Here is a 27,001-nt window from a genome sequence, read left to right on the forward strand (position 1 = left end):
GCGAATGATAAATAAGATTATTATTATTATTAACAAAGAGTACCCAACAAAATATTATTTTTTTTATAAGTTTTGTACATATTATTTAAAAAATATGCATTTTCTAAATGTGTGCTGTTTCTGGGATCAGCCACATGGAATTTAATTTGTTTAAGATTTAATTTAAGTTGAATAAGAAAATAAAACAATGCAGTGTAATTATACTAAATAAACAATAGTATGTAACAAAGAGTACCCAACAAAATATACACCTTTTCTATAAGTTATATACACATTATTTAATAAATATGCATGGTTTAAATGTGTGCTATTTCTGGGAGCAGCCACATCAAATTTAATTTGTTTAAGATTTAATTTAAGTTGATTTAGGAATAAAATGAAAAAGTAAAACTATGTAGTGTAATTATATTAAATAAAAACTAGTATATACATTTTATATTATATTAGCGAATGATAAATAAGATTATTATTATTATTAACGAAGAGTACCCAACAAAATATTATTTTTTTTTTATAAGTTTTGTACATATTATTTAAAAAATATGCATTTTCTAAATGTGTGCTGTTTCTGGGATCAGCCACATGGAATTTAATTTATTTAAGATTTAATTTAAGTTGAATAAGAAAATAAAATAATGCAGTGTAATTATACTAAATAAAAAATAGTATATGACAAAGAGTACCCAACAAAATATACACCTTTTCTATAAGTTATATACACATTTTTTAATAAATATGCATGGTTTAAATGTGTGCTATTTCTGGGAGCAGCCACATCAAATTTAATTTTTTTAAGATTTAATTTAAGTTGATTTAGGAATAAAATGAAAAAGTAAAACTATGTAGTGTAATTATATTAAATAAAAACTAGTATATACATTTTATATTATATTAGCGAATGATAAATAAGATTATTATTATTATTATTAACGAAGAGTACCCAACAAAATATTATTTTTTTTTATAAGTTTTGTACATATTATTTAAAAAATATGCATTTTCTAAATGTGTGCTGTTTCTGGGATCAGCCACATGGAATTTAATTTGTTTAAGATTTAATTTAAGTTGAATAAGAAAATAAAACAATGCAGTGTAATTAAACTAAATAAACAATAGTATATGACAAAGAGTACCCAACAAAATATACACCTTTTCTATAAGTTATATACACATTATTTAATAAATATGCATGGTTTAAATGTGTGCTATTACTGGGAGCAGCCACATCAAATTTAATTTGTTTAAGATTTAATTTAAGTTGATTTAGGAATAAAATGAAAAACTAAAACAATGTAGTGTAATTATATTAAATAAAAACTAGTATATAAATTTTGTACTGTTTTAGCGTATAATAAATACGATTATTATTATTATTATTAATAAAGAGTACCCAACAAAATATTAACCTTTTTTATAAGTTATATACATATGATTTAATAAATATGCATTGTTTAAATGTGTGCTGTTTCTGGAATCAGTCACAGCGAATTTAATTTGTTTAAGATTTAATTTAAGTTGATTTAGGAATAAAATGAAATTGTAAAACTATGTAGTGTAATTATATTAAATAAAAACTAGTATATACATTTTATATTATATTAGCGAATGATAAATAAGATTATTATTATTATTAACGAAGAGTACCCAACAAAATATTATTTTTTTTTATAAGTTTTGTACATATTATTTAAAAAATATGCATTTTCTAAATGTGTGCTGTTTCTGGGATCAGCCACATGGAATTTAATTTGTTTAAGATTTAATTTAAGTTGAATAAGAAAATAAAACAATGCAGTGTAATTATACTAAATAAACAATAGTATATAACAAAGAGTACCCAACAAAATATACACCTTTTCTATAAGTTATATACACATTATTTAATAAATATGCATGGTTTAAATGTGTGCTATTTCTGGGAGCAGCCACATCAAATTTAATTTGTTTAAGATTTAATTTAAGTTGATTTAGGAATAAAATGAAAATGTAAAACTATGTAGTGTAATTATATTAAATAAAAACCAGTATATACATTTTATATTATATTAGCGAATGATAAATAAGATTATTATTATTATTAACGAAGAGTACCCAACAAAATATTATTTTTTTTATAAGTTTTGTACATATTATTTAAAAAATATGCATTTTCTAAATGTGTGCTGTTTCTGGGATCAGCCACATGCAATTTAATTTGTTTAAGATTTAATTTAAGTTGAATAAGAAAATAAAACAATGCAGTGTAATTATACTAAATAAAAAATAGTATATGACAAAGAGTACCCAACAAAATATACACCTTTTCTATAAGTTATATACACATTATTTAATAAATATGCATGGTTTAAATGTGTGCTATTTCTGGGAGCAGCCACATCAAATTTAATTTGTTTAAGATTTAATTTAAATTGATTTAGGAATAAAATGAAAAAGTAAAACAATGTAGTGTAATTATATTAAATAAAAACTAGTATATACATTTTATATTATCTTAGCGAATGATAAATAAGATTATTATTATTATTATTAACGAAGAGTATGCAACAAAATATTATTTTTTTTTATAAGTTTTGTACATATTATTTAAAAAATATGCATTTTCTAAATGTGTGCTGTTTCTTGGATCAGCCACATGCAATTTAATTTGTTTAAGATTTAATTTAAGTTGAATAAGAAAATAAAACAATGCAGTGTAATTATACTAAATAAAAAATAGTATATGACAAAGAGTACCCAACAAAATATACACCTTTTCTATAAGTTATATACACATTATTTAATAAATATGCATGGTTTAAATGTGTGCTATTTCTGGGAGCAGCCACATCAAATTTAATTTTTTTAAGATTTAATTTAAGTTGATTTAGGAATAAAATGAAAAAGTAAAACTATGTAGTGTAATTATATTAAATAAAAACTAGTATATACATTTTATATTATATTAGCGAATGATAAATAAGATTATTATTATTATTAACGAAGAGTACCCAACAAAATATTATTTTTTTTATAAGTTTTGTACATATTATTTAAAAAATATGCATTTTCTAAATGTGTGCTGTTTCTGGGATCAGCCACATGGAATTTAATTTGTTTAAGATTTAATTTAAGTTGAATAAGAAAATAAAACAATGCAGTGTAATTATACTAAATAAACAATAGTATATGACAAAGAGTACCCAACAAAATATACACCTTTTCTATAAGTTATATACACATTATTTAATAAATATGCATGGTTTAAATGTGTGCTATTTCTGGGAGCAGCCACATCAAATTTAATTTGTTTAAGATTTAATTTAAATTGATTTAGGAATAAAATGAAAAAGTAAAACAATGTAGTGTAATTATATTAAATAAAAACTAGTATATACATTTTATATTATCTTAGCGAATGATAAATAAGATTATTATTATTATTATTAACGAAGAGTATGCAACAAAATATTATTTTTTTTTATAAGTTTTGTACATATTATTTAAAAAATATGCATTTTCTAAATGTGTGCTGTTTCTTGGATCAGCCACATGCAATTTAATTTGTTTAAGATTTAATTTAAGTTGAATAAGAAAATAAAACAATGCAGTGTAATTATACTAAATAAAAAATAGTATATGACAAAGAGTACCCAACAAAATATACACCTTTTCTATAAGTTATATACACATTATTTAATAAATATGCATGGTTTAAATGTGTGCTATTTCTGGGAGCAGCCACATCAAATTTAATTTTTTTAAGATTTAATTTAAGTTGATTTAGGAATAAAATGAAAAAGTAAAACTATGTAGTGTAATTATATTAAATAAAAACTAGTATATACATTTTATATTATATTAGCGAATGATAAATAAGATTATTATTATTATTAACGAAGAGTACCCAACAAAATATTATTTTTTTTATAAGTTTTGTACATATTATTTAAAAAATATGCATTTTCTAAATGTGTGCTGTTTCTGGGATCAGCCACATGGAATTTAATTTGTTTAAGATTTAATTTAAGTTGAATAAGAAAATAAAACAATGCAGTGTAATTATACTAAATAAACAATAGTATATGACAAAGAGTACCCAACAAAATATACACCTTTTCTATAAGTTATATACACATTATTTAATAAATATGCATGGTTTAAATGTGTGCTATTTCTGGGAGCAGCCACATCAAATTTAATTTGTTTAAGATTTAATTTAAATTGATTTAGGAATAAAATGAAAAAGTAAAACAATGTAGTGTAATTATATTAAATAAAAACTAGTATATACATTTTATATTATCTTAGCGAATGATAAATAAGATTATTATTATTATTATTAACGAAGAGTATGCAACAAAATATTATTTTTTTTTATAAGTTTTGTACATATTATTTAAAAAATATGCATTTTCTAAATGTGTGCTGTTTCTTGGATCAGCCACATGGAATTTAATTTGTTTAAGATTTAATTTAAGTTGAATAAGAAAATAAAATAATGCAGTGTAATTATACTAAATAAAAAATAGTATATGACAAAGAGTACCCAACAAAATATACACCTTTTCTATAAGTTATATACACATGATTTAATAAATATGCATGGTTTAAATGTGTGCTATTACTGGGAGCAGCCACATCAAATTTAATTTGTTTAAGATTTAATTTAAGTTGATTTAGGAATAAAATGAAAAAGTAAAACTATGTAGTATAATTATATTAAATAAATCTAGTGTATACATTTTATATTGTATTAGCGAATGATAAATAAGATTATTATTATTATTAACAAAGAGTACCCAACAAAATATTAATTTTTTTATAAGTTTTATACATATTATTTAAAAAATATGCTTTTTCTGAATGTGTGCTGTTTCTTGAATCAGCCACATGGAATTTAATTTGTTTAAGATTTAATTTAAGTTGAATAAGAAAATAAAATAATGCAGTGTAATTATACTAAATAAAAAATAGTATATAACAAAGAGTACCCAACAAAATATACACCTTTTCTATAAGTTATATACACATTATTTAATAAATATGCATGGTTTAAATGTGTGCTATTTCTGGGAGCAGCCACATCAAATTTAATTTGTTTAAGATTTAATTTAAATTGATTTAGGAATAAAATGAAAAAGTAAAACAATGTAGTGTAATTATATTAAATAAAAACTAGTATATACATTTTATATTATCTTAGCGAATGATAAATAAGATTATTATTATTATTAACGAAGAGTACCCAACAAAATATTATTTTTTTTATAAGTTTTGTACATATTATTTAAAAAATATGCATTTTCTAAATGTGTGCTGTTTCTGGGATCAGCCACATGGAATTTAATTTGTTTAAGATTTAATTTAAGTTGAATAAGAAAATAAAACAATGCAGTGTAATTATACTAAATAAACAATAGTATATGACAAAGAGTACCCAACAAAATATACACCTTTTCTATAAGTTATATACACATTATTTAATAAATATGCATGGTTTAAATGTGTGCTATTTCTGGGAGCAGCCACATCAAATTTAATTTGTTTAAGATTTAATTTAAATTGATTTAGGAATAAAATGAAAAAGTAAAACAATGTAGTGTAATTATATTAAATAAAAACTAGTATATACATTTTATATTATCTTAGCGAATGATAAATAAGATTATTATTATTATTAACGAAGAGTATCCAACAAAATATTATTTTTTTTTATAAGTTTTGTACATATTATTTAAAAAATATGCATTTTCTAAATGTGTGCTGTTTCTTGGATCAGCCACATGGAATTTAATTTGTTTAAGATTTAATTTAAGTTGAATAAGAAAATAAAATAATGCAGTGTAATTATACTAAATAAAAAATAGTATATGACAAAGAGTACCCAACAAAATATACACCTTTTCTATAAGTTATATACACATGATTTAATAAATATGCATGGTTTAAATGTGTGCTATTACTGGGAGCAGCCACATCAAATTTAATTTGTTTAAGATTTAATTTAAGTTGATTTAGGAATAAAATGAAAAAGTAAAACTATGTAGTATAATTATATTAAATAAATCTAGTGTATACATTTTATATTGTATTAGCGAATGATAAATAAGATTATTATTATTATTAACAAAGAGTACCCAACAAAATATTAATTTTTTTATAAGTTTTATACATATTATTTAAAAAATATGCTTTTTCTGAATGTGTGCTGTTTCTTGAATCAGCCACATGGAATTTAATTTGTTTAAGATTTAATTTAAGTTGAATAAGAAAATAAAATAATGCAGTGTAATTATACTAAATAAAAAATAGTATATAACAAAGAGTACCCAACAAAATATACACCTTTTCTATAAGTTATATACACATTATTTAATAAATATGCATGGTTTAAATGTGTGCTATTTCTGGGAGCAACCACATCAAATTTAATTTGTTTAAGATTTAATTTAAGTTGATTTAGGAATAAAATGAAAAAGTAAAACTATGTAGTGTAATTATATTAAATAAAAACTAGTATATACATTTTATATTATATTAGCGAATGATAAATAAGATTATTATTATTATTAACAAAGAGTACCCAACAAAATATTATTTTTTTTATAAGTTTTGTACATATTATTTAAAAAATATGCATTTTCTAAATGTGTGCTGTTTCTGGGATCAGCCACATGGAATTTAATTTGTTTAAGATTTAATTTAAGTTGAATAAGAAAATAAAATAATGCAGTGTAATTATACTAAATAAAAAATAGTATATGACAAAGAGTACCCAACAAAATATACACCTTTTCTATAAGTTATATACACATTATTTAATAAATATGCATGGTTTAAATGTGTGCTATTTCTGGGAGCAGCCACATCAAATTTAATTTGTTTAAGATTTAATTTAAGTTGATTTAGGAATAAAATGAAAAAGTAAAACTATGTAGTGTAATTATATTAAATAAAAACTAGTATATACATTTTATATTATATTAGCGAATGATAAATAAGATTATTATTATTATTAACAAAGAGTACCCAACAAAATATTATTTTTTTTATAAGTTTTGTACATATTATTTAAAAAATATGCATTTTCTAAATGTGTGCTGTTTCTGGGATCACCCACATGGAATTTAATTTGTTTAAGATTTAATTTAAGTTGAATAAGAAAATAAAACAATGCAGTGTAATTATACTAAATTAACAATAGTATATAACAAAGAGTACCCAACAAAATATACACCTTTTTTATAAGTTATGTACATATTTTAAATAAATATGTATTTTTTAAATGTTTGCTATTTCTGGGAGCAGCCACAGCAAATTTAATTTGTTTAAGATTTAATTTAAGTTGATTTAGGAATTAAATAAAAAGTAGTATATACATTTTGTACTGTTTTAGCGTATAATAAATACGATTATTATTATTATTATTATTAATAATAAAGAGTACCCAACAAAATATTCAGTCACAGCGAATTTAATTTGTTTATGATTTAATATAAGTTGATTTAGCAGCAAAATGAAAAAGTAAAACAATGTACTGTAATTATATTAAATAAAAACTACAACTAAAATACAGTATCTTGTAAACTCTTATGGAATTTGAATGCACCAAAATTAATAAGTCGCATAAGTAAATTGCGAATCAAGACTGTGAGAGAAAATTTCTCGAAGTAAAAACGTGTTTTGCTTAACGAACTCGTTTCGAAACTGGACGTTATTCAAGTCACCTTCATTCACAAGACATCATAAGTTCTGGTTCAGGACTCGCTGCTTTCCAGTAGCACGATACTGAACGTGCAGAAAAGTTGTTGGTCAACGGTGATCATGTGTAAAGAATTTTGTTTGATGCACTGCCTGCTGCAATTACCAGGTACGCATTGTCTACTTATTATTTATACAATTGAAATTACCTCAATAATTATTTAATGTTTTTTATGCAATTTAAGAAATTTTATACAAAATGTATACATAATAAAATTATTATCATTATTATTATTAACAATGAGTACCCAACAAAACATTAACATTTTTTAAGTTATGTACTATCACATGCATAAGTGGTCTGCCACTTCATTGACGTCAGGCTGTATACAGTCACATTCTATATTACCGTGCACTGCCTGCTATTGTAAGATGACATTCCCAAATGTGTTGTCGATTCATTGTGAATTGTTATTGCGAATAGGAGTGACCAAATATGAATCTACACGAAGAAACACGTATAAGAATAATTTTCTTTAAAGAACAAAGAAAAAAGTGAATTTTATATGTAGCGAAGGAAGAGAACCTCTACATATGGTTTAGTGTTTTAGGTTTTTCATTATAATATAACATTTGTTATCAAGTATTTTAATTTTAAAAATTGTTATTGCAATTTAATGTTTCATATAATAAAATAAATACAATTTTGTGAAAACACTGTGGCCATTCTGGAAACCTTTTTGAGGTCTAAGATGATTTACATTTAAGAATCGAATCGAAACGCGACGTGAATTTTGTGAATTATATATCACTCATATTCAATTTTAAATTATGTATCAACAACAATGTTGGAGATTCGCAGCCAGTTTCTTATATTCAATTTTAATAATGAAAAAGACGAAAAGAATCACTTATTTACTTCGTGTCTAATATAAACAGTAGTAACGTTCCAAATACAAAATACACACTTACACAGAAATAATTATAAAATTGAATAGTACAAATGATTTTTAAAAAATCCATTGTTGATAAAAATATGTCAAAATAGTGAAGTATAAAATAATTTTAAAAATCAGGTAATTCATATAATTTAGTATTTCTATTTATTCATTTATTTTTTCTCAAATTTCTAAATATTTGTATAATATTACGTACAGAATCTCATAAACAATTTAAAGAAATAAAAAAGTACAAGATATGTGTAACTGATTAAATCTGGAAACGACAGAATGAATAAATATCTTATATCTGAATCTTATAATTTTTTTATGTTCATTTACAATATTAATATTTAATTTATTTGTTTAATTATAAAAAATTAAATAATAGTTATTATAAAATTATATAACATGAAAACCTAATGTATATATTTTCTTAATATCCTACACTTGATGCTATTTAAAGTGTATTCAACAACATTTAAAGAATACCATTTATAGAAACAGATTACAAATGATGAATAAGTTATAAGATACAATAACAAACAATGTTCAAAGAAGCAATAAATGAAAAACAAGAGTGAGGATCTTTTTTGAACAAACCAAAGTGGTATTTTTGAACTCATAGTTCCAAATTCTGTTTTCGTCTCTTATTACAACGAAATGTATGATATTTTGTTAATAACTATTGTTATTTTATTGTTTTAATTTTATTCTACATAAAGAAATTAATAGCAAAAATTTTCCATAAAATAAAATTTTAAAAAAGTAACTGGGTGTTGTGAGTAATGACCGTTAACTATTTATTTAACAGCTATTATTATTAAATATTACATACTGATAACATTTAAGTAATTGTCATGTATCGTAATATTTCAACTCATAGACACGAACAATTTCTAATCACTCAATCTTTTTTATGATATTTCTTAATAGGTATTATTATAATAATATTTGTTATTTAATTAATCGCTTTAAATATTGTAGTTATAATAACAATTTCAACAAAACACAAAAAATATTCTCTCAATTAATATTATTATTTTTATTTTATAAATAAATAAATAAATAAATAAATAAATTAAATACCAATATTGTAAATGAAAAGAAAAAATATCTCTTAAAAGTATTATAATATAAGGTATAAAATATTTATTGGGAAAACATACAATATTAGTATTTAATTTATTTGTTTCTTTATAAAATAAAAAACACAATATTATTAATTAAGATTAATTTAATATTTGTTGTCGTTTTAAATATTGTAATTATGACAATAATTTCAACAAAACACGAAAAATATTCTCTGAATAAGTAATGCTTACAAAATTAGTTCATAATTTGCCATATTCCAATTCTTACAGCCCTTTTATATATAGTATAACATGTTCTGTAATTTCGATACACATCATGCAGTGTCAAAACTTGCATTGATTCAAAGAATGTTTTTCGTGTTTTGTTGAAATTATTATGATAACTATAATATTTAAAACGATTATTTAAATGACAAATATTAAATTAGTCTCAATTAATATTATTATTTTTATTTTATAAATAAATAAATAAATTAAATACTAATATTGTAAATGAAAAGGAAAAATATCTCTTAAAAGTATCATAAGATAAGATATAAGATATTTATTGGGTAAACATACAATATTAATATTTAATTTATTTGTTTGTTTATAAAATAAAAAACAAAATAATATTAATTAAGGTTAATTTAATATTTGCCATCGATTTAAATATTGTAGTTATGATAATCATTTCAACAAAACACGAAAAATATTCTCTGAATAAGTAATGCTTACAAAATTAGTTCATAATTTGCCATATTCCAATTCTTACAGCCCTTTTATATATAGTATAACATGTTGTTCTGTAATTTGGATACACATCATGCAGTGTCAAAACTTGCACTGATTCAGAGAATGTTTTTCGTGTTTTGTTGAAATTATTATGATAACTACAATTTTTAAAACGATTATTTAAATGACAAATATTAAATTAGGCTCAATTAATATTATTATTTTTATTTTATAAATAAATAAATAAATAAATTAAATACCAAAATTGTAAATGAAAAAATAATATCTCTTAAAAGTATTATAAGATAAGATATAAGATATTTATTGGGTAAATATACAATATTAGTATTTAATTTATTTGTTTATTAATAAAATACAAAAACAAAATAATATTAAATAATAATAATTAATTTTATTTTATTATTTATTTATATATTATATTATTTTGTTTTTTATTTTATAAAGAAAAAAGAAAATTACATACTAATATTATATGTTTACCCAATAAATATCTTATATCTTATTTTATAATACTCTTAAGAGATATTTTTTCTTTTCATTTACAATATTGGTATTTAATTTATTTATTTTTTTATAAAATAAAAATAATAATATTAATTAAGACTAATTTAACATTTATCATTTAAATAATCGTTTTAAATATTGTAGTTATCATAATAAAATCAAGAAAACACGAAAAACATTCTCTGAGTCAGTGCAAGTTTTGACACTGCATCGAAATTACAGAGTAACATGTACTATAAAAAGGACTGTAAGAATTGGAATGTGGGAAATTATGAACAAATTTTGTAAACATTACTAATTCATAAAATATTTTTAATATTTGTCATCGTTATAAATATTGTAGTTGTCTAATTAATTTCAACAAAACAAGAAAAATCTTCTTTGAATGATTATTATTTTAATAAATTGGATAACTATTAACCAAGAATCTAAAAGCTTTCCAGCAAGTTGTAAGTTGTGTATGTGTCATTTAAATAATATTAGTTATCACACCTTAGTTTCAGACGTCCTTTTTATATTAAATGTTGTCATAATTATTATATAAATTATCTTCTAATATATTTTTCAACTTAACTGTTCTCCAAAATTGCAAAATTTAAATAATATTTTAAATTTTCTGGAGTGGTTAAAATTATATTGTTAGCAATATTATGGTTTGCAACCCGCAACTCTTCGGTGTATTATGGGTGGTGTATACGTCAGGGAAGATATAAAATGACACTTTGGATTGTCTCGGTTATTGTTTGCTCAGTATTGATAATAAACCATGTATATAAACCATAAAAGGGATTTTAATGATATAACAATATTAATATATTAAACGACAATACTGAATTTTTGCGAGAAATTATGTTGGAATGAAATTTTTCGAAGTAACGATATGAAATGAATAAGAAACGTAAATATAGGTTAGTTTTATGTTTACTATAAACTAATTTTACATGTTTATTATATCAATTGTGTATTTTTAAAAGTTCAATTACAACTGTTCAGTTTTGTATTGTAAAAATATAAATTTTCATATATATATATGGATAAGTAAATATTGAGCAGAGTCTAATAATTTTTAAATTTTATCTCAAAGTTTATATTATAAATTTTAACTATTGAAAATTGTTTTGCATACATTTAGTATAAATGTTTATGCTGGGCAATTAATTTTGATTATTTAAATAAGATCAGCTATCACAAGTTACTTTCAAGACATCCGTTTTATATTTAATGGTGTCATAATTGGGATCAATTGACAATATTTTCCACTTAATAGATTTCTAGAGTAATTATCTTATATTTTTCAATTTAACTTTGGTGTCATACGGGTAGTGCGTTCATCAGGGAAGATATAAAATGGCATTTTGGATTGTTCGGTTACTTTTTGCTCGGTATTGATAATAAACCATGTAAATAAACTATAATAGTGCTTTTAATGACATAATAATATTAATATATTAAATAACTAATACTGAATTTTTACTTTTAGCATTGGTCCAAGGAGCCAAGAAGCATTCGACCAAGTTGTAAGTTCCGTAGAACAAAAAAGATATTGGCATGAAAGATAGAAAATGAAATGAATCACAACATAAATATAAAAGGTCAATTTCACATTTACTATTAACTTATTTTGTCTAATATTAAACTGTGTGTTTTTAAAAGTACAGTTACAACTGCTAAGTTTTGTATTGTATAAACAAATTTTCATTAATATGAGTAAACACACAAATTTTAACTGTTTAAAAATGATTATATATGTGCTCTGTATAAATGTGTATAATCAACAACTATTTTTAGTCATTTAAATAAGATCAACTACCACAAGTTACCATCAAGACGTCGTTTTTTGTATTAAATGTGGTCACAATTATATTATACTATATTCTTCCTCTTAACAGTTATATTACATTGTAAAAATTAAATAAGTAAATAAAATTTTCTAGAGTGATTAAAATTATGTTAATAAATTGGATAACTAATATCTATTTTTTGTTTTTAGAAATTAAAAAGCTTTCCACCAAGTTTTAAGTTGCCTAGGACAAACATGAATAACTTTTGGCATTTGGAAATTTTATGAAGAAAAAACAGAAATGAATTACAAACACAAATGTAAAAGGTCAGTTTCACATTTACCATTTACTAAATAAGTCTATATTAAACCGATTATTAAACGATTTTTTGTTTTTAGCCAAGAAATTAACAAACTTTTCAGTAAGATGTAAGTTTCCTAGGACAAATGAGAGATTAAGCTGGCATGAAATTTTAAAAAGAAAGGAAATTAAATGAATTTGAAACGCAAATATAAATGGTCAGTTTCACATTTCTTATAAATTTATTTTGCATATTATTATATTGATTGTGACATTTAAAAAGATCAATTAAAACCATCATGTTGATGTTCGACATACAGTCTTGAAGCCAATATTACAAATTTTAACTGTTAAAAACTGTTGTGCTGGGCAATTAATTTAGTTAGTTAAATAAGGTCAATTATCACGATTTATCTTCAAAACGTTTTTTTTCTGTGTTAAATAATTTACTGTTTAAATTATACTATATTCTTTAACTTAAATATTATATAAATAATTAATATTATTAATGTATTGATATGATTTTTTGTTTTAGCATTGGATTAAGAAATTATAAAGCTTTCCACCAAGTTGTAAGAACAAATGAAACTGGCATAAAACGTTACAATGGAAGGAAAAGGTTAGTTCTACATTTACCATGACCTTGTTTCACTTATTATTTAGCTGATTGTGTGTTTTTAAAAATACAATTTAATTGATTATTTTTAATTTTCTAAGATTAATTTTACATATTTAAAATAACAATTGTTTATGCTTTCATTTTTAAATTTTATTTTTTTTTAATTTGATTTTTTTAATATTTAAAACAATTTTAATTCGTTTAAAAATTTAATTTTAATAATTTTGATTGAAAAAGCAACATTATAGTAAATTAATATACTATATTTTCGTTCGTCTAACCTTATTTGATGACATTTGATTTTTATTCAGTTACATTTGTTTTATTTTCACTTTTATTCTCAGAATATGTTGAAAAATTTCACCAATTTAAAATTTTCATAGTGAATATCAAATTTTAAAGTATTTTGACAAATTTAAATATATTTTTCAAGTAATTTGAATTATTTCAATTTCTTTTTGTGAATATTCACTTAAATTTGTAAAATTTCAAATTTGTCTAGTTCCACATTATTTTCTGTAAGTTTTTTTCACAGATTTTTGGCTTAAAATTGTAAAATTACAAATTTTTTTTTTGTTTAAATAATCAATTTGTTTTGTTTCATTTTTTTAAAATTTCTAATTTTATCGTATGATTTTAATGTATTTAAATATTTTTTTCAAATATTAAATTTAATTTAATATTTAAGATAAAGAAAGAAGATAATTAAAAAATAATAGAATGTGAATAAATCGATATTTTTATAATCATATATTATAAATTTTACTTTTAAAAAATTTTCTATTAATTGTTAAGTTAATTTAATTAAATAAAAAATATATTCAGTATCAGTGTAAATTAATAAATATTTTTTAACAATGAATTATCTCTTTTACCTGTAAGTCTTCAATAAATTTCTATTATTTGTTAAGTTAGTTTATATTTTTCAATTTTTGTCTTATAAATTTTACCTTTCTTTATTTTTCATAAAATGTTTCTTAATTCTTCTTTTAATATTATTATTTGAAATTTGAGAATTTGAAATAATATAAAATTAATTTTTTTATTTTTATTATTAATTTTTTTACATCATTTTTGAATTGAGAATTAAGGGATTCTCTACAGTTACTCTTTAAAAATTTAGGAGTTATAATTATAACATGAAGAGAGTTATAGTTGTTATAGTCATGAAATTTCAGGCTATTATCATGTTAACACCTCTGGTGTCTTTTGTATCTGTCTCAAAACGTTTTGTTAACTACTTAATTTTGAAGATAATTAGCAAATTGAAATATTTCAATTATTATACGTTTATAATGTTTTCCAACGTTTGTGAACTTTCTATGTTTTAGGTATTAGGATCATCATCATTCCGAAACCACTCGTCGTGACTTACTTTCTTCAGTCACTCGAGCCTACGGATTAAACGATTCAACTAATACACCAAAATAATTATGGGTTAGAACTCTAGCAACATCATTTGGAGATCATTTGGAGATTCGCATAAGCACGAGATTCTTACAATAATTTTATCCTAGTTGTGGACTTTCATAAGTAATTTTATGTATTTAGTATGTAATTTATAAGAATGTTATTCTACAACAGTATATACCCACTTACATGTACATGTTTAATTGTCTCAACTAAGGTTTATAACCTGCTGCTTCCTAAATATTGGAGTTGATGAATTGACAATTATAACAAGTATCTAAAGACATAGTTGTGTAGTGTAGTTTTACATAATTTTTATCTTCAATGGGTTATAAATCCTATTTATTATGTTTATTACTGGCTCTTCTTCATTTTGGTTTGGTAAGATTAGTGATGAGGTCGATTGTTTCTTGATGATTCAGGATTGCACATAATTAGTTTTTATTCTGTTCTTTGCTATACAAAATGTAATTGTTTTTGCTTTTCCTGCTAAAGTATAGGATGTGATGTTAGTCCGATCCGACTGAATGTATGTCCTGATCTTCTGGCTAAGTTTTGCCCTCATACTCTTATTTCTAGTAAATAATGCCACGGTACATGGTCCTTCAGGTTTTGGTCTGCAGCGGCGGTGGCACTGTGATTATAAGTTTTAATTAGTACATCTAATTTTGGACATCCAAATTCTTCAATGTTAACACTCAGATGCCCATAATTTATTTTATTTAAATATGTCTTTTCACAGACACCACCTTTGTAAGCTACTTTCCCATTCATAGAATCGGCGGTATGACAAAGGTACTCCAATACACGAAAAATTTCCTTAGATTCCAAATCATCTTTGTAATCTCCGAAATCTAAAAAGATTTATTTGTTTGGTTTTTAGTACATCACGTGTTTTCATTAGTTTTATGTTAGAATACAATTTTCTTTTAGTACTAATACTTAGATGTACATATTTTTGTATATGTCTACAAGAACAGTTCAATGCCAAATTAAAAAGATTATTATACTTTCCGCTACTGATTTTCCAATTCAGCAGCTCCAACTCATCCCCCCATGTGTATTTTATATTAAAATCATCAGGATGTACAGGTTCTGGAACTCTTCCTTTACATGTATTACGATTTTTTAAAAAACGTTCCAATTTGTTAAAAGTTTTATTTGTTTTAATAATTGGCTGTGCCGTGAACAATTTTGGTCTGCAGCGGCGGTGGCACTGTGATTATAAGTTTTAATTAGTACATCTAATTTTGGACATCCAAATTCTTCAATGTTAACACTCAGATGCCCATAATTTATTTTATTTAAATAAGTCTTTTCACAAGTACCACCTTTGTAAGCTACCTTCCCATTCACAGACTCGGCGGTACGACAAAGGTACTCCAATATACGAAAAATTTCCTTAGATTCCAAATCATCTTTGTAATCTCTGAAATCTAATCCATGCAGGTGATTTCTTAACCATACCGCCGTTCGTCGGTCTTTATCAGACAGGGATCTCAACGAATCCACTTTAAAGTAATGTAAATACGTACGTTCAGAATTCGTGTATTATTATGGCCAATTCTTTGGGAACAAACTGTATGTTGACATTGAACCCATAAAAAAAAAATTTACCTCCATTTGTGGGCAGTGAGCAGGTCACTTATTATTTAATAATTGGCTGTGCCGTGAACAGTTTGTTAAAATTATTATTTGTTTGGCTTCTGACGTAAATTAACAATTATTTTTCTACAGTGGGCTTTTAGTACATCTCGTGTTCTCATTAGTTTTATATTTGAGTATAATTTTCTTTTAGTACTAATACTTAGATGTACATATTTTTGAATATGTTCCACAAGAACAGTACAATGCCAAATTAAAAAGATTATTATACTTTCCGCTTCTGATTTTCCAATTCAGCAGCTCCAACTCATCCCCCCATGTGTATTTTATATTAAAATCATCAGGATGTACAGGTTCTGGAACTCTTCCTTTACATGTATTACGATTTTTTAAAAAACGTTCCAATTTGTTAAAAGTTTTATTTGTTTTAATAATTGGCTGTGCCGTGAACAATTTTGGTCTGCAGCGGCGGTGGCACTGTGATTATAAGTTTTAATTAGTACATCTAATTTTGGACATCCAAATTCTTCAATGTTAACACTCAGATGCCCATAATTTATTTTATTTAAATATGTCTTTTCACGGACACCACCTTTGTAAGCTACTTTCCCATTCATAGAATCGGCGGTACGACAAAGGTACTCCAATATACGAAAAATTTCCTTAGATTCCAAATCATCTTTGTAATCTCCGAAATCTAAAAAGATTTATTTGTTTGGTTTTTAGTACATCACGTGTTTTCATTAGTTTTATGTTAGAATACAATTTTCTTTTAGTACTAATACTTAGATGTACATATTTTTGAATATGTCCACAAGAACAGTACAATGCCAAATTCAAAAGATTACTATACTTTTCGCTACTGATTTTCCAATTCAGCAGCTCCAACTCATCCCCCAATGTGTATTTTATATTAAAATCATCAGGATGTACAGGTTGGGGAACTCTTCCTTCACGTGTATTACGATTTTTTAAAAAACGTTCCAATTTGTTAAAAGTTTTATTTGTTTTAATAATTGGCTGTGCCGTGAACAATTTTGGTCTGCAACGGCGGTGGCACTGTGATTATAAGTTTTAATTAGTACATCTAATTTTGGACATGCAAATTCTTCAATGTTAACACTCAGATGCCCATAATTTATTTTATTTAAATATGTCTTTTCACAGAGACCACCTTTGTAAGCTACTTTCCCATTCATAGAATCGGCGGTACGACAAAGGTATTCCAATATACGAAAAAATTTCCTTAGATTCCAAATCATCTTTGTAATCTCCGAAATCTAAAAAGATTTATTTGTTTGGTTTTTAGTACATCACGTGTTTTCATTAGTTTTATGTTAGAATACAATTTTCTTTTAGTACTAATACTTAGATATACATATTTTTGTATATGTCCACAAGAACAGTTCAATGCCAAATTAAAAAGATTATTATACTTTCCGCTACTGATTTTCCAATTCAGCAGCTCCAACTCATCTCCCCATGTGTATTTTATATTAAAATCATCAGGATGTACAGGTTCTGGAACTCTTCCTTTACATGTATTACGATATTTTAAAAAACGTTCCAATTTGTTAAAAGTTTTATTTGTTTTAATAATTGGCTGTGCCGTGAACAATTTTGGTCTGCAGCGGCGGTGGCACTGTGATTATACGTTTTAATTAGTACATCTAATTTTGGACATCCAAATTCTTCAATGTTAAGACTCAGATGACCATAATTTATTTTATTTAAATATGTCTTTTCACAGACACCACCTTTGTAAGCTACTTTCCCATTCACAGACTCGGCGGTACGACAAAGGTACTCCAATATACGAAAAATTTCCTTAGATTCCAAATCATCTTTGTAATCTCTGAAATCTAATCCATGCAGGTGATTTCTTAACCACACCGCCGTTCGTCGGTCTTTATCAGACAGGGATCTCAACGAATCCACTTTAAAGTAATGTAAATACGTACGTTCAGAATTCGTGTATTATTATGGCCAATTCTTTGGGAACAAACTGCATGTTGACATTGAACCCATAAAAAAAATTTTACCTCCATTTGTGTGCAGTGAGCAGGTCACTTATTATTTAATAATTGGCTGTGTCGTGAACAATTTGTTAAAATTTTTATTTGTTTGGCTTCTGACGTAAATTAACAATTATTTTTCTGCAGTGGGCTTTTAGTACATCTCGTGTTCTCATTAGTTTTATATTTGAGTATAATTTTCTTTTAGTACTAATACTTAGATGTACATATTTTTGTATATGTCCACAAGAACAGTTCAATGCCAAATTAAAAAGATTATTATACTTTCCGCTACTGATTTTCCAATTCAGCAGCTCCAACTCATCCCCCCATGTGTATTTTATATTAAAATCATCAGGATGTACAGGTTCTGGAACTCTTCCTTTACATGTATTACGATTTTTTAAAAAACGTTCCAATTTGTTAAAAGTTTTATTTGTTTTAATAATTGGCTGTGCCGTGAACAATTTTGGTCTGCAGCGGCGGTGGCACTGTGATTATAAGTTTTAATTAGTACATCTAATTTTGGACATCCAAATTCTTCAATGTTAACACTCAGATGCCCATAATTTATTTTATTTAAATATGTCTTTTCACAGACACCACCTTTGTAAGCTACTTTCCCATTCACAGACTCGGCGGTACGACAAAGGTACTCCAATATACGAAAAATTTCCTTAGATTCCAAATCATCTTTGTAATCTCTGAAATCTAATCCATGCAGGTGATTTCTTAACCACACCGCCGTTCGTCGGTCTTTATCAGACAGGGATCTCAACGAATCCACTTTAAAGTAATGTAAATACGTACGTTCAGAATTCGTGTATTATTATGGCCAATTCTTTGGGAACAAACTGTATGTTGACATTGAACCCATAAAAAAAAATTTTACCTCCATTTGTGGGCAGTGAGCAGGTCACTTATTATTTAATAATTGGCTGTGCCGTGAACAGTTTGTTAAAATTATTATTTGTTTGGCTTCTGACGTAAATTAACAATTATTTTTCTACAGTGGGCTTTTAGTACATCTCGTGTTCTCATTAGTTTTATATTTGAGTATAATTTTCTTTTAGTACTAATACTTAGATGTACATATTTTTGAATATGTTCCACAAGAACAGTACAATGCCAAATTAAAAAGATTATTATACTTTCCGCTTCTGATTTTCCAATTCAGCAGCTCCAACTCATCCCCCCATGTGTATTTTATATTAAAATCATCAGGATGTACAGGTTCTGGAACTCTTCCTTTACATGTATTACGATTTTTTAAAAAACGTTCCAATTTGTTAAAAGTTTTATTTGTTTTAATAATTGGCTGTGCCGTGAACAATTTTGGTCTGCAGCGGCGGTGGCACTGTGATTATAAGTTTTAATTAGTACATTTAATTTTGGACATCCAAATTCTTCAATGTTAACACTCAGATGCCCATAATTTATTTTATTTAAATATGTCTTTTCACGGACACCACCTTTGTAAGCTACTTTCCCATTCATAGAATCGGCGGTACGACAAAGGTACTCCAATATACGAAAAATTTCCTTAGATTCCAAATCATCTTTGTAATCTCTGAAATCTAATCCATGCAGGTTATTTCTTAAGCATACCGCCGTTCGACGGTCTTTATCAGACAGGGATCTCAACGAATCCACTTTAAAGTAATGTAAATACGTACGTTCAGAATTTGTGTATTATTATGGCCAATTCTTTGGGAACAAACTGTATGTTGACATTGAACCCATTAAAAAAAAATTTTACCTCCATTTGTGGGCAGTGAGCAGGTCACTTATTATTTAATAATTGGCTGTGCCGTGAACAGTTTGTTAAAATTATTATTTGTTTGGCTTCTGACGTAAATTAACAATTATTTTTCTACAGTGGGCTTTTAGTACATCTCGTATTCTCATTAGTTTTATATTTGAGTATAATTTTCTTTTAGTACTAATACTTAGATGTACATATTTTTAAATATGTCCACAAGAACGGTATAATGACAAATTCAAAAGATTATCATATTTTTCGCTGCTTATTTTTCCATTCAGCAACCCCAACTTATCCCACTATGTTCAATTTATATTAAAATCATCAGGATCGTGTATTATGATTTAAAAAAAAAACGTTCCAATTTGTTAAAAGTTTTATTTGTTTGGATTTCGTGTTATTAATTTCACAAATGATATTATTATTATTGGTCTCCATATTTTTCAGTTAAAAGAAATTAATTTTCTATAATTTCGATGTCGCATTATATAAGCGAATATTTATCAAGTTTGAATTTAGATATTTCAGCTTCTATGACAGGGACGAGGCTTTTGGGAAGTTATACTATTTCTTTATTTAGCTCAATTTATATTGTTTTTGCAAATTTTCTCTGTACTATTTGCATACTCCTTATGATATATATTACCATCCATAGGTAACTTACCTTTCCTTTCCCAAAAACTCCAGAGACCTAGGAATTGATGGAACTGTCGCTTTCCGTGCCCAGTTACTTTGATTTTGGAATAGGAAGGGAAGTTGCTAAAACTTGAAATTTAGACTTCAATGTCGCCACACTTCTGAAGGCTTTTCCTACAGTCACTGACAGTGTCAAACAATTGATCAAAGAAGAATAAAAGATCCACTGTTTATATACTTTCAATAATAGCTGTAAGTGTTTCCGCATTTCTGTTGGGAACTTCAAACGAGGAAACATTTACCAGAGCCCCGTTTTATACCACCGGATACCCACCGTCCTGGAACCCAACGGCACCGATGGTACTTTCGGTGGAAAAACTTGGACTCATCTATTGCCACCACTTTGGGCTCTTGGGCATCATCATCTCAGTCTTCTAAAACCTGGGGATTTACTTCACCAGTCAATTATTGTGTGGCTTGATTCAGCCGATATGTTTGCTTTCATTTTAATATTTTTCTGGGACATATCAGTTGCACGGCTGTATAAAATTCTAAGGATTTAGAGAAGAGTCAAATGGCTTGAAGCAAAAGAGAATCTTTTTATTTTTCATTTTTTGTTTTTATCATGAATTTATAATAAAATTTATGCAAAATATTTAATTGTTTTATTTTCGAATACTATTCAAAAAACCTAACCTATACTCATTTGATATAAATTTGTAAATTTTCCCGCTTTTTATAAAGTGACAGATGGACAAAAAGATATCTGTAATCTATAAGAAATGGCAACACCGCGTTTAAATGGCAACATGGCCCTCATCACGAAATCATCCCATTTGAGATAAGGTAATTGTTTAAAATCACGGCTCCACCTATTTTCACCCAAAAAATCGAAAACTTTTTCCAATTATTACTATTAAATAAGAACTATGTTTTGACCGAATAAAAAAATTAATATTTCATAGAGGAAAATTATTTTAAAATTAGAAAAAAAAATGCTTTTAGTTCACCAAAATAAGCATATTTTCAAAATTCAAAAAAAATTTCGTAATTTTTTTTTAAGTATTCTATTTTTAACCGTGTTGTCTTGGACAATTGATAAAAATCAAAATTTCTTAGAGAAAAAAAAAATAGGAATCAAACCTAATCTCTTTTTTCAGGTACTTAAAATATAATATATAAAAGAGTTATGTTTTTGTTATTATATAAATATTTGAAAATATTATTGTTAAAATATTTACAAATTTGGACAATACCAAAATGTCAATTTCAAAAAAAAAAAAATCTTAAAAATCAGTATTTTTCAAATTTAAAATTAATATTTCATAGGGGAAAATTATTTTAAAATTTGAAAAAAAAAATGCTTTTAGTTCGCCAAAAATAGCATATTTTCAAAATTCAAAAAAAATTTCGTAATTTTTTTTAAGTATTCTATTTTTAAGCGTGTTGAAGTCTTGGACAATAGATAAAAATCAAAATTTTTTAGAGAAAAAAAAATAGAAATCAAACCTAATCTCTTTTTTCAGGTACTTAAAATATAATATATAAAAGAGTTAAGTTTTTGTTATTATATAAATATTTGAAAATATTATTGTTAAAATATTTACAAATTTGGACAATACCAAAACGATAATTTCAAAAAAAAAATCTTAAAAATCAGTATTTTTCAAATTTAAAATTATTTTTTCTTTTATTATTGATAAGCTGCGATTCTAAACAATTACCTAAATTATTAATAATTTACTGTAAGAATCAGTGAATAAATCCAGTTGAATATTTATTTAATGATTTAGTAATTTGACATACCTACATCACAAAAGAACTGGTTCCGTATTAATTACCTTCAAGCCAACTACTCCTTCATCTCTTTTTTTGAGGAAGGGAAATCTCTTCTATTTCATCAATTGTGAGGACTTGATCAACAATTTTAGTTGACTCAATCATCATTCAAATCTTTAAAAAACTAATAATATTATTATTCATGACTGATATTATAATTAAAATAAACCTATGAATACTGAGGTAAAGGTGTGCCATATAAAATAGTTGAAATAAAATTAATAATATAATATATAATTTTTTTATTTACCAACAAAATTAATATAAATCACTCAAATCAAACACAACAATAATTGTCAGGTCTGCTGCTTTTTAAATTTGTGATGATGCCTATTTTTGAAAATATACTTTCAAAAGGAATGGAGTAATTTATCAGTAAATTTTAATCTATTGACCAAAAACGAAGTGGATTGAAAGATTCTACTTTTGTCGAAAAACATGAATTCCTTATAGGACTCAGTTTAGATAATTTAATCAGATAATTTTTTCAGTTTTGACATGACAATTGAATAATGGTGCTAAACAGCATTAAATAAAATTATTAATTAATTTATATTATTTTGAAAGAAAAGATTACAAAAATTAATATTAATGGTACAAAAGTTATTAAATAATATCACAAACTTATATTAAAAAATTATTTGTTCCAAAGTTTTAGGTTTAGATTTTTTATTTATAAATAAAATAATTTTGGCACCATTTTTTATTTTCTAGAAAACAATTGGGTTGTAAAATTGTGGTTTATTTGATATTATAATATTATATTTATATCATTCAATTGACTTTTGCGGAGAATTCTCATTATTTTGGAGGAATTGGTGAATTTGATATCTAAATACTTCAACAATATGTCAACTTCAGCAGAAGTTATGAACTCCGCAGCTTCAATCGTGTCAAATCAAGCGTCAATTGAAGCTTTGGTTAAAAATCTATTATGTGGATTATGTAAAAATTGTTTGGTCCAAAGTTTCAGATGCACCTTCTTGAATTTGTGGCAGACATTTTAGATATAAATAAAATACTTTTGGCACAATTTTTTTTATTGTCTAAAAAACAACTGGGTTGTAAAACTATCGTTTATTTGACATTATAATATTATATTTATATCATTCAATTGACTTTTGCTGAGATGTCTTATTATTTTGGAGAAGTGAATTTGATATCTAAATACTTTCACAGTACCTCAACTTCAGCAGAAGTTATGGAGTCCGCATCATGTCTAATTAAGGATCCATTGAAGCTTTAGTTAAAAATCTACTATGAAGAATATGTAAATAAAAGACTCAAGAAGGTTTATTTGTTGTTACATTACACATGTTTAAAACAAACACAGGTAATAAAAATTCTTTAGCATAATTAAGTATGGATAAAGTCTTAATCTAAATAATGCCATTAAATTATTTATAATCTCAAACTTGTGGCAGACATTTTATTTATAAATAAAATAATTTTGGTAAAAATTTTTTTATATATATATTATTATATTTATATCATTAATTGACTTTTGCTGAGATTTATCATTATTTTGAAGGACTTAGTGAATTTAATATCTTATAATCTTAAAATATTAAATAATAATGTAATTGGAAGTTTATTTACATCAATTTTCATTTGATATCACAAATTTGTATCAAAAAACGAGTTGTAAAACTGTGGTTTATTTGACATTATTATATTTATATCATTCAATTGACTTTTGTCGAGATGTCTCATTAGTTTGAAGTAGTTACTATACTATAGTTACTATACATTAACAATATGTCAACTTCAGCAGAAGTTATGGACTCCGCTACTTTGATCACGTCAAGTTAAACATCAATTGAAGCTTTGGTTAAAAATCTATTATGCAGAATATGTAAAGAAAGATCTCAATAAGATTTATTTATTACATTACATAGGTATTAAAACTTCTTTAGTGTAATTAAAACTAAGTATTAACAAATTCTTAACCTACATAGTGCCATTAAATTATTTATAATCTCAAAATATTAATTCAATTTTCATTTGATATCACAAATTTGTATGTATTCCAAAGTTTTAGGTGCAAGTCTGCCTTTTGATGATTTGTGATGATGCTCTGAAAATATATTTTCAGAAGGTACAGATGTCGCTGATGAAGATAAACATTTTAAATATAAATGGAATAATTTGACAGTAAATTTTTATCTATTGACCAAAAAACAAGTGATTTGAATAATATTATATATTTGGCACTGATATATTTCTATTGAACTGCCTTTTGTTGAAGAGGATGAGCTCTTCGGTCATCTCAATTTTGATATGATAATTAAATTTTTAAATAAAAAACACATATTACATAAATTGTGAAATAGTATCACCAACATAAAACAATATTTTTAAATAGTACGAACATTTTCAAATAATTTCCCAAACTTGTATTAAAAAATGCAGTCCAAAGTTTTGGCTGAGAGTTTGCAACTTCTTGAATTAGTGACAGATAATTTATAAAAAATAATTTGGCACCAAATTTTTATTTATTATCTAAAAAACAAGAGAGTTGTAAAACTGTAGATTATTTAGCATTACCATATTATATTTAGTCACTTCTTAGATTTTGAATGAATTTGTTATTAGAGACTCCTCAGCTTTTACCAAATCAAGTGAAGCATCAATTAAAGCTTTGATTAAAAAGCTATTATATAAAATATGTAAATAAAGGTCCCAAGAAGATTTATTTATTGTTACATTACATATGTTTAAAACAACTAGATGAACTAAAACTTCTTTGGCATAATTAAAACTAAGTATTAACAAATTCTTAATCTACATAGTGCCATTAAATTATTCATAATCTCAAAATATTAAATGCTAATGTTTATTTACACAAATTTTCATTTAAAATCGAAAAATCATAGTTGATATTAAGATTAAATGTTAATATAATAAAACTGTACCGTATAAACAACGATAATTTTTCAGAATACTAGGTAGATCCATTACCTAGAGATAAATATAATAAATATAGATTTACACATAATATACATCATGTAACTAACATTCCCCGAAATACAATCATCCCCAAATCAAAAACAAACATGTCTTCCCCATTGAACTGTGAAGTACTCGATGAATTCGTGTGTAAACTGTGTTCGCGACACTTAAGGCCGCCAATCAGGATATGCGAAAACGGCCACTGCATTTGCAACGCGTGTTACCAACAACCCGTCCCTTGTCCCGAATGCGGAGGGAAAAAAATTAACGTGAGGAATGTCCTGCTTGAGAAATTGTTTGACAAAATCAAGTTTCCTTGTATATACAGTCACGAGGGATGTAATGTGGTCGCAGTTGGGGCGGATATAATTTCACACGAAAGAGTGTGCACGTACGGATATTTTCAGGCGATGGATGTCAATTAATTCGTATAATATTGAATTAAATATTATTTTGTAAATAAATATTTTATAAGTATAGTATAGTTACAGTTTTTTATTTTTCGTACTTAGATTAAGATGTTAATTATTAATTATTAAAAATTCTATTAATAAGCTGCTTAGTATGAATTTAATAATAGATAACAATATTATCTTTAAATAAACCATTAAGAACATTAAGAAGGGTTTATCTAATATAGAAATTTCAAATTACTGCCTCTGAATCAGATAAATTAAATTTAGAAATCGTATAAAATCTGGTTATTTAATTTTAAAAATATTGAATGATTTTATTTAAGAAAACATCATATATTTCAATATACTTTCAATACAAAAATAAGTATCTTACATAAAAATTTTTTGAATAAAATTATTTCTCAATTAGAAACGTTTAAATTATTATTTAAATATTAAATAAATAGACAGACAATTTTGACAAAATTAAAGAAGAATTATTATGGATTATTATTATTTCTCAAATAAAAATAATAAAAACTCAAAAGAATTGCTATTAAAATATTATAACATGTCATTTTCAAAATTAAATTATTGAATAAGATAAAACTAGAAATAAATAAATAGACAAGATAGTTTGGATAAAAAATTAAAGATAATAGAAACAATTACAGATAAAATTTCAAGTTTTCAATTATATTATGAATCTAGGTATATATCTAAATAGAAATTTTAG

The 27,001-nt window shown here is 24.7% G+C and overlaps 2 long non-coding RNA genes across 5 annotated transcripts; one reads left to right on the forward strand and one right to left on the reverse strand.

The window, feature by feature from the left end:
- The first annotated feature begins 7,713 nt into the window (after window positions 1-7,713).
- Window positions 7,714-19,933, forward strand: LOC109604306 (uncharacterized). Of its 3 annotated transcripts, none has more exons than XR_007548459.1 (7): window positions 7,714-7,849; window positions 12,432-12,543; window positions 12,942-13,058; window positions 13,131-13,250; window positions 13,568-13,651; window positions 14,983-16,701; window positions 18,732-19,227. It is a non-coding gene; the product is annotated as an uncharacterized LOC109604306 (long non-coding RNA). The 3 variants fall into 3 exon arrangements; XR_007548458.1 differs by lacking the exon at window positions 18,732-19,227 and adding an exon at window positions 19,334-19,933 and having other exon boundaries at window positions 7,716-7,849; window positions 14,983-17,304; XR_007548457.1 differs by having other exon boundaries at window positions 7,716-7,849; window positions 14,983-17,304; window positions 18,470-19,227.
- Window positions 17,144-20,569, reverse strand: LOC126265964 (uncharacterized). 2 transcript variants are annotated; one of them, XR_007548461.1, is made up of 3 exons: window positions 20,441-20,569; window positions 18,424-18,708; window positions 17,144-17,258 (listed from the first exon to the last, which is right to left on the reverse strand). It is a non-coding gene; the product is annotated as an uncharacterized LOC126265964 (long non-coding RNA). The 2 variants fall into 2 exon arrangements; XR_007548460.1 differs by lacking the exon at window positions 20,441-20,569 and adding an exon at window positions 19,574-19,702.
- Between the last annotated feature and the right edge of the window lie 6,432 nt (window positions 20,570-27,001).

The sequence above is a fragment of the Aethina tumida genome, chromosome 6 (genome assembly GCF_024364675.1).
Source record: "Aethina tumida isolate Nest 87 chromosome 6, icAetTumi1.1, whole genome shotgun sequence".
In the NCBI taxonomy this organism is placed as follows: domain Eukaryota; kingdom Metazoa; phylum Arthropoda; class Insecta; order Coleoptera; family Nitidulidae; genus Aethina; species Aethina tumida.